Raw genomic sequence first — 10,049 nt, 5'->3', positions numbered from 1 at the left:
ATTTACAATTTAATGAAAATTTAATTAATGAAAACTTCATTTAAATTGTCTTATGCCTTAGCAAAAAGAAATAAGACAAGATCAAAATGCATCCCTTTCGAACTTGAAAACTGTGAAATGCCAATGAGGCATCAATCACTTAATATACATTTTAATCATTTTAACTAATTTCCTAATCCCTAATAGCATAATAATTGCAACTAATATTTAACCAACATGACAGCCCACTTGTAACGATAGTGTTTGATGCATGAATGTCTTCTTATGGATATTAGTGATTTCATTTCACATGTATTCTATATTGCAATAAGGGATAATTGCAGAAACCTCCCCTGAGGTTTCTGACACTTGTACTGACCTCCCCTCTAGATTTAGAAATGGCATTCAGCACCCCTGAACAGGAACAATTCGTTGCAGAAACCTCCGCCGAGGCTTGATGTCCCATTAAAAAATTATTTGTAGAAGTGAGATAAGAAATTTCTTCCAATTTTGCCCTAATCTTGCTTGACAATTAGTATTCACAAGGGAGGGGCATAGGCATTAAGGATCAAGCAAGTTCAGGGGGTATAAATGCAACATATTTTTCATTCCAATATCTAACTTGGTTTGATGAGTGTTTCGAAATTAAATGCAATTAAATTTCAAATTTACCCATGATATAACAATTCTTATAAAACAAAAGAATTACACATACGACAAATTAACATCTCCATAATTGTAACTACAATAGTTATTAACTTTTTTGATAAAATATAAGAAAATCATAAACCATAACAAAAATTAATACTAGAAAATAAATATAGTGGTTGTATTAATAAGGAGTAAATTCCCAAAAAAAGAGAGTTTTTAAACTAACTTTCTAAAGGGTGGCGATTTTTGAGTCTCTCCCCAAAGGGTGAAAAACGCATCGAAGGAATGCGTTCTTCCAAATAAAAATGCAACTTTCAAATACGTTATTTTAATTTTCATAAATTTTTTTAAATATGAAAAATTGGTTAAATAACGCATAACGTACTAGCTCTTTATAGGAAACTGGCAGGTTTTGTAGTATGTTTTATATCAGCTCTTTATGAAAAACATACCAGCTCTTTATGGAAAAAATTGGTTAAATAGTGCCCAAAGGAAAACTAGTATGTTTTGTATTTAACATAAATTAAATATGTGAAAGTTAAAAAAAAATTGTCCATAACATACCAGCTCTTTATGGAAAACTGGCAGGTTTTATATTTAATGTTCTATTTAAACAATTTCGTTGGCCTGTGGAGCTAATTAACCAATTAGCGCATTAACTAATTAGTTAATTAGACAAACAGAAATTAGTTAATTAGTTAATTAATTAAATAGATAACTAGTTAGTTAATTAGTTAATTAATTAATTAGATAATTAGTTAGTTAATTAGTTAAGCAGTTAATTAGTTAATTAGTTTAACATGCAAATAGTTTGTTAGTTTCGGACAGACAACAGCTTTAGTTAATTAGTTAATTAGATAATTAGTTAATTAGTTAATTAGATAAATAGAAATTAGTTAATTAGTTAATTAATTAATTAGATAATTAGTTAATTAGTTAACTAGTTAATTAGATAATTACATAAATAGAAATTAGTTAATTAGATAATTAGTTAGTTAATTAGTTAAGCAGTTAATTAGTTTATTAGTTTAGTTTCGGACATACAACAGCTTTAGTTAATTAGTTAATTAGATAATTAATTAATTAGTTAATTAGATAAACAGAAATTAGATAATTAGTTAATAGTTAATTAGTTAATTAGTTTAACTATGCTAAAATAGTTTGATTAGTTAATTAGATAATTATATAAATAGAAATTAGTTAATTAGTTAATTAGTTAATTAGTTAATTAATTTAACTATGCAGAAATAGTTTGATTAGTTTTAATGAAAGTACTCAAACCTTTCATCTGGTAAAGTCAAATACAATTGGGGGTACTCTAGTAAATTCACACACTTTTACCTTTTAAATTGGCTCCAACTTTTTCTAGGAGAGGTTAATGCTATTTCAAAATTGATAGGGGAGGTCAGTGCAAATGTCAGAAATCTCAGGGGAGGTTTCTGCAATTTTCCCTTGCAAATTGTATGTAAAAATTATTTTACCTTTGTAGAAGGCAATTTTACAATTAATTTTTTGAAATTGCATGTTTAGTTTTATTAGTGCCTATGTGTATAAAAAACACATGATGGGTGATTATTAAACTCTTGAAGCAATAGTAGGTTAATGTTTGCTTTTTCTATTTTCGCATTAGATTTGGACATTTATATGCTTTTGATAACATTAGTATCTCAAAAAAAAAAAGCAGAGATAATGAATATCAAAAGTTAATCTAGCTTTATGTACAATTCAATAATAAAGTTGACTTGTCAATGTTAATAGTGGCTTTTGTGCCGGTTAATTGTTAAGGAGAAATCTAAATAATTGTAGTGAAAATAGTTGCAAGGCTAGATTTGTAGGAATCTATATGGTTAGCTATAATTTAAACTGTTATACGTTATTCATGAATTGTAATTTTAGTACTTTTCAATGAACTTTTTCATTTTCAAAATTATTCGATAAGTTTCTTCTATAAAAATATTTGAAAAAACCTATAGCAATATAAGGTTTGAATTTTTGAACCAAAAATATTTGTCAAGAATTTATATCATCTATAAGTTTTGGAAAGTGGAAAGTAATTTTGTAGTTCATTCTTATTGTATTAGTTAAATCAAATAACTCAAAAAGAAAGATATTTGTATTTGTTCTTAAATATCAAGAATTATGAACTTGAAGTGAATTTTATATCATTAGCCAAGTGAATATTAATTTCAAAATTCAAAAACTTGTCCTATGTAGCAACACTTGCATTTGTGACGAAAATTAGTTCCAATTTAACTTGCTTTATTGATTGTTGATGATCGTCAACTTCTTTCTCTATTGTAATATTTGTCTGAAAGTACATGATGGTAGTTGAGGCAAAACAAGAAAAATAAGGGAATACCTAAAATATAGTGCAATTTAGTACAAGACACCTATCCAAAAGAAATGCGATTTTTTATTAAAAAATTAGACATTCTAATAAAATGGTATGTTTTGCTTGTAAAGTTATATAACTATTTCTAAATACAATAGTTGATTTTCAAACAATATACTAGACCTTTTTTAAATATAGCAGTACATTTTAAAACTATAAACTTGAAGTGAATTATATTATTAACAAAGTTAATATTTATTTCAATATTGAAAAACTTGTCCTATATACCAATGAGACTACTTGTAGATCATTATTAAGCTCATACCTTATTTTAACATTTATTTAAAACTATGTTATGGAATAAGACGTAGAAAGAAAAAGTAAGGAAATATATAGTCCAAAAAAGAAAATGTTGTTCAATCTAATCAAAGTTTCAAAATTTTAAATCATCTAGTATAAGACACGTCTAAATCTTTAGTCACTACAACAAAAATGACCTTTAACGGCATTTAAAGGTGTCAGTATAAATAATATAAACTGATACTTTACCTTTCCTCACACCTCGGACGAGTGTTGTTCCTTCCAATGTGGGGATAGGCTTGTAGCATTCAAATATGTCAGGAAAACTATACTATTATAACATCCCATCTGCCGACAAAAATCCTTTTTCTTGACAATCGAAAGTGTCAGGATATTGTCGAAGCTGTTGAACTATACTGACACTTTTAACTAGGGGTGGCAATCGGGTCCAAATCGGGTTGGCGGGTCGGGTTGAGACCCGGGTATAACAGGAAACCCGCTGACCCGAACCTGACCCGCCAACCCGAAACAGGTCAGAACACCTGACCCGAACCTGATAATTTCAGGTTGGCGTTGACCCGCCAACCCGAAAATTAATTTGAATTTCTTGATTTAATCGTATTAAAAATATGATTATCATTCTTGATAAATAAAATGCATAGTATACAAATTTAATTACCACCAAGAAATGCACAATCGAAATCTAAGCAGCTCCAAGCCATTTCACACACGCTGCAATAACTCATCAAATAGAAGACACTCTTAACAGAAGTATCATGCAAGCCATTTAAGAGAGACTGTCGAAAAACAACTACACAGTTGAGTTTCAACTGCTTGATATCAAAGCCATTTACTTCTAATGCTTGTTATCAGACTATTTCTGCAAATTCTGGGTGGCTGGTCCGCTGGTGCATCCCAGATTCAAAATTCATCCTAAATGAATGAGAGACATCAATATCTGTACCAAGAGCCCATATGACCATAAGATAAGACACCATAAGAGTAGAAATAGTGTAATACATCATCCATCCAAATCTAATAACTCCAACTTCACACAAATCAAACAAAATACTGCCAACCAAATATAAGTTTAGAGTCAATACATTACACCAAATATAAGTTTAGAGTCTTAATCACAACAAAGTGGTGCTCCAAGGTCAACCAATGCTTCGGCCCTCATCATTAACAACAGCAGCATTCATAATGATGCCAAACTTGTGCATCCTCCAAGCAACCTCCAACTGCAGCCGGACTGCTTTGATCACGGCAAGCACATTCATAGCAACTAAGTATCATGGATTAGAGATTAACAACATTAGAATTTGAATCCTCAATTATTGTTGCATCAACCTCATCCTTGTTGATATTTAGAGACATGATATTTTGAGTTAAATCCTCCAAATTCATATTTAGAGATCCTACATTATAAGAATGAAAAAATATATATAAGTAACAAAACCAGAAAACTAAAATATGTATAAAAAAACTGTATTTACCTTCACTTTTATCTCCAAATAACCAGTCCTTAGTGCAAACTAAAGCCTCAACAATTTGGGGTGAAAGTGAACTACGAAATTGATCCAAAATTCTACCACCAAGACTAAATGCAGATTCAGAAGCAACGGTTGATACTGGAACACATAGAATGTCCCTTGCCAATTTACTCAAATCTGGAAATCGAAATTGTTGTGCTTTCCAATAATCAAGAACAATAATATGTGAGGATCGTTTAGCTCTTGGCTCATTTAAATACAATTCCAATTGACTTTTTTGTGCACCACAGGCAAATTCAAAGGTGTCAAATTGATCAAATTCCTACATAAGTTACAAACAGAGATATATTAGATATGATAATAAAACAAAATAGTTAAAAATCATCATAATAATCATAATTTTAGAACGCAATGAAGTCACAAAAGTTTAATTTTCATACCTCTAAAATATCAAATGATTGGTTGTCTTCTTGTTCCTTGGCTCCATGAGGAGAATAAACTTCATTGCTGCCTCGAGAGCATGAAGATGATGCACCAGGTGTGTTGGAAATCTTCACATACTCATTATAGACATCAAAAAGTGCATTCCTAACCTTGACTAATTTATTAGACCCCGGACCATATAGCTTATTATAACTAAATTCAATAAACTGAAATTTATACCGGGGATCAAATACCACAGCAATTGCCAACAAGAGATTGAACTCAGACCAATATTTGTTAAACTTCACAAACATTTGGGAAGCAATCCTCTTCATAAAATCATCTGAACTATTGCACTCCTCAGACAGCTTCAATTGAATCTTAAAAACTTGAGGAAAGTACAAGTTACTAGTTGGATACTTGGACCCCGAAAAAGCATTAGTTGCCTCATAAAAAACTTGAAGAAAACTACAAATTTTTTCAACTCTTCCCCATTCTTCAAGAGATGGACAGCTCCGAAAATTTGAATCACTTAATTGTAAGTGACAAAATGCAAGGCGATAATAAAGTGCACTGGAAAGCATTCTATATGTGGAGTTCCACCTAGTAGGAACATCTTGAACTAAGGCTTTTTTGGAATCAAGAGAAGTCTGTGTTACACATTCGGTGAACCTTAACTTCCTTGTTTGAGAACCCTTGACATACTTGACACATTCTCTTATTAACTCCACAGATTTATCAATTTCTTTCAAACCATCTTGCACAATCAAGTTGAGAATATGTGCACAACATCTCACATGAAACAACATACCATCACAAATTAAAGAATTTTTCAACTTAAGCTGATTCTTAAGTATTGCAACACAAGAATCATTTTCAGAAGCATTGTCTAATGTGATGGCAAACAACTTCCTTTCAATACCCCAACTACTAGCCAAACTGTAAATTTTTTCAGCTAATGCAACACCATTATGGGGAGGAGGCATATAAGAAAAATTCAGAATTTTTTTCTGTAGCAGCCAATTGCTATCAATGAAGTGTGCAGTCAAACTCAAGTATCCATCAGTAACAATAGATGTCCATGCATCAGAAGTTAAACATATTCGACTAGGACATCCCCGCAATTCACTACCAAGTCTATTAACTTCCTTTGCATGCAATTTTTTAACGTCCGACTTGGCTGTGTTCCTAGTGATATGTTTAATTTGAGGCTCCAAATATGTAAGGACATTTTTAATTCCCTCATGCTCCACAAATGAAAATGGCAGCTCATGTCTTACTATGGCATGCACAAGTAATTCTCTAAATTTATCTTGACTAAATTGTGCATTTCGTGTGGCAAGAGCACCTTTGTCAGAAGTGATTAGATACTGTCCAATGTCCTTTGTTGTCATTTTTACACACCTCTTTACATGTCGATGCAAATTACCTGTCCCACTTTTACTCTCAGCAGAATATTCATTCCCACATTTCTTGCATCTGCACTTCAACTCATCGTTTGGATCCTTTTTGGGAATAATGTCGAAGTAATCCCAAACTTCTGAACTTAATCTCCTCTTCTTGCCAGGCATATTGATTGTAGCTTTTGGAGGTAATTTCTTTTTCCCAATTGCACTAGTGTCAGGGCATTGAGATTGATGATTTGTGTGGCCTGTTTCCTCGATGCTATCACTACTCCCTGTATCACCATCTTCTTCAATACTGATTGAATTTGGATATGTCATACTTGTATCCATCTGTTAATCATCAAGAATTATGCAATTCAGTAGTTATGATTTTTGGTTAAAACAAATATTCAGTAATTAAACAAATAATAGTGCTTTCATATTAAAAATGCTTAGTACAAGAGGGGGGACGAGGGAAACAATAACAAACTAAATCAAGTGCAAGTGAGTGTCATGTGCAGAATAAACTTAAGAAGTAGTGGTGTCTGATGTTATTGCTATCTTGGGGAAACAATGACGATTTATGTTTTCGTCCCAAGCTTAATGGAAAATCTGTTTTCTGCCTTATTTGTTGGAAAGTTTTTATTTTCTTCTTTTTTTAATTGGAACCTGGCTTGTAGTTTCTATAATTTCCTTGATTAGTTACTGGTTTTTGTCACGATAAAATTTGGCAGCGCCACTTTAAAAGGATCAAAGCAGAGATACAAAATTAAAGTTTGAGAATTAGATTGGCCAAAATAAAAATTAAAGGTATAAATTGATTTTATTAAAAAAAAGGTTTGAGTACTAAATTCGCCATTTGCCCATGAGTTGTAAACCAAAATTTTGGTATGCCATGAGTTTTAAACCAAAATTTGGAACCCCAAGTTTAATATATCCATTTTCCGTCGACGATCCCAAATTAAAAACATCAAAAGCACTCCTCAGATCACGGCTGCCTCTACATCATAACACTGAACCGCCACTGCCTCTATAACACTACCATTAAGCCCTCCAATGTTGTTTGATCACAATTACCATGCAAAAACCCAGATCGAATATTAGGGACATTAAAATTCGAAATCAGAGACAGTTCAAAGAGAAGAGAAGAAAAAGGGAACCAAACATCAAACGGACCCATCAGCCATTTATACTTCAATATGTTTGTTGCCCTGTTAACCTCCAGATTTGGAGGAAGAATTTAGAAATCGATCCATCACCACCAAATTCTTCTTAAAAGTTTCACCTCACCACCGACAGAAATTTACATTAGTAGTGAAAACCAACCTTTTTGTATAATATTTGAACTTATAATAGAAACATCTCTGCCAACCTTTTTTAATCCAGAAAGTTTTGTTTTACCGTATCATCTTCATACATGGTTATACCAAAAGAAAGCTGAAGCAAAGGGCGATATTACACCACAAGAAAGAAATCGATTTAGGGGAAAAAAAACTTGCTGTAAAACTGCACCTTAGAGAAGAAAATCCGTTGCTTGCTAGTTGCTTCTAACCGCCGTTTGACAGATGAAGACCGTGACGTGAACTGGTGAAGTGAAGGGCAAGGCGGCCGCCTTTCTGGTTTTGCCGTTTAGAAGAAAAGGGGAAGAAAAATTTAGGGTTAGGTGAGGAAGAAAGATTTCGACTTTTCGGGTGAGGATTTACTGATTTAGGGCCGGCCAACTGGCCAAGTGAAGACTCTAAGTCTCTAAGTGAATGTGTATGTGTAACTCAGTAACTGTGTAAGCCTATTTAGTGTTTAGATAATTTTTTAATCTTTATTTATTTATTTTTATTTTAGAAACGGGTTAACAGGTCAACCCGATTTTGACCCGATTTTTTTCGGGTTTATCGGGTCTGACCCGATTCTGACCCGAATCCTCAAAATCTAAACCCAAACCCATTAATTTCGTGTTAGGTTCGGGTCGTGTTTTCAGGTCGTGTCCAAAATTGCCACCCCTACTTTTAACTGCCAAGAGTTTTTTTTTTTTTTTTTTTTAAATAAAGAAGAAACCTGGTTGTGCTCCCTGCTATACATTCAGACAATCAGATACCCAAAGGACTTGTAAAATTATCCCAAAGAGCAGAATGCATGTAGTAATTTAAAAGCAAAAGTCAATGCTCAAATATCCTTCAACAACAAAAGTAAACAAGTGAAAGGGTTCAAAAGAACTACAAACTAACATGAAAAGCATTGCCATCTAATAAACAAAAGAAACTAAATGAGAGAATCAACACTAAATCTATAAGAACTTCTAGTAAGAGTCGACAGGTAGCTGACACCCATCCATATCCTTCTAGCCTTCAAAATTTACTGCAACCTGTATGAATACAAACATGCATACATTAAAATGCAATTTATGATTTCAAGAAAAATTGTGACAGCCCCACCTTTCCCTAAGGCGAACCAAAGGGTTCGGCGGACCGCCTGCCCAACTCTCGCCAGAATTCGATCACTCTATTCAGATAAAATAAGACAAAATCTTGAGGAAAAGTAAAACAAAACCAATTTTCAAACTTGAAATGCTTACTTACATTCATATCTATCTCAAAAGTAATACAATCCCAAATGTACAAAAGCTTTAGGTTTCCAATACTTCCAACCCTAACCAAGCACTAGAGCGAGTACAATTGCAAAAGATAATTTCAAAAGGACTAGGTTATGCTATTCTATATAAGTCTCTCGCCCTTGCTCGCATCCCCTGTAAGGAAAACAAAACTAACGAAATGAGTTAAAAACCCAGTGAGGTTCCAGACACAAACAAACAATGAGTTCAATGCATTAATCATAGATAGCAAGTAATTCCAGAAACATGACAATATAAAGCAATAATAACATTCATTAAAAGGATATGTGCTCACATGGAGCCATTCACTCATTCATTCATTCTCCTTTTATGTCCTTATTCCTCCATTCGTTTGAAAATGCATTTTGATAAGCAAAACCCTTCATTTACATTGACATTCGTTCATTTATTTCATTTCACCCCCTCTTGGATGTTGGCCAGGCTCCACCAGACTACAAGGTAATACTCGAGTATACCAAACGTTCACCCAGGGTCACCAAATTGCCTGATCGAGTCCGCTTCTGGCTCGAGTCGACCGGCAACGAAGGGCAAGGGCCCAGTTCAGCCAAACGGCTTACATTTATGCACAACTAGCATTTAATTATTTAATCATTGAAAATTTCACATTCATTTAGGTCGAGTGCGATAAAGTACACACTCGCTTATAAAAACTCATTTTAAGCAATCATTGAAAATATTTAACATGTTATCATTCGTCATAACAAGTCATATAATCAAGAACAAGCCACATAGTCAATGAAAATATAACAAACAAGGAACACTCACTATTTACGTAAAATAACGTCCAAAATATCCTTCCGGATAACACCCTCAATCACCAAGGAACCCTAATATAATCAAAAGAATACATTATGCTTCAA

Source organism: Coffea eugenioides, chromosome 6 (genome assembly GCF_003713205.1).
Source record: "Coffea eugenioides isolate CCC68of chromosome 6, Ceug_1.0, whole genome shotgun sequence".
NCBI classification, from domain to species: Eukaryota; Viridiplantae; Streptophyta; class Magnoliopsida; order Gentianales; family Rubiaceae; genus Coffea; species Coffea eugenioides.
The sequence above is the reverse complement of the archived record's forward strand: the minus strand, read 5'-3'. Positions refer to the sequence as shown.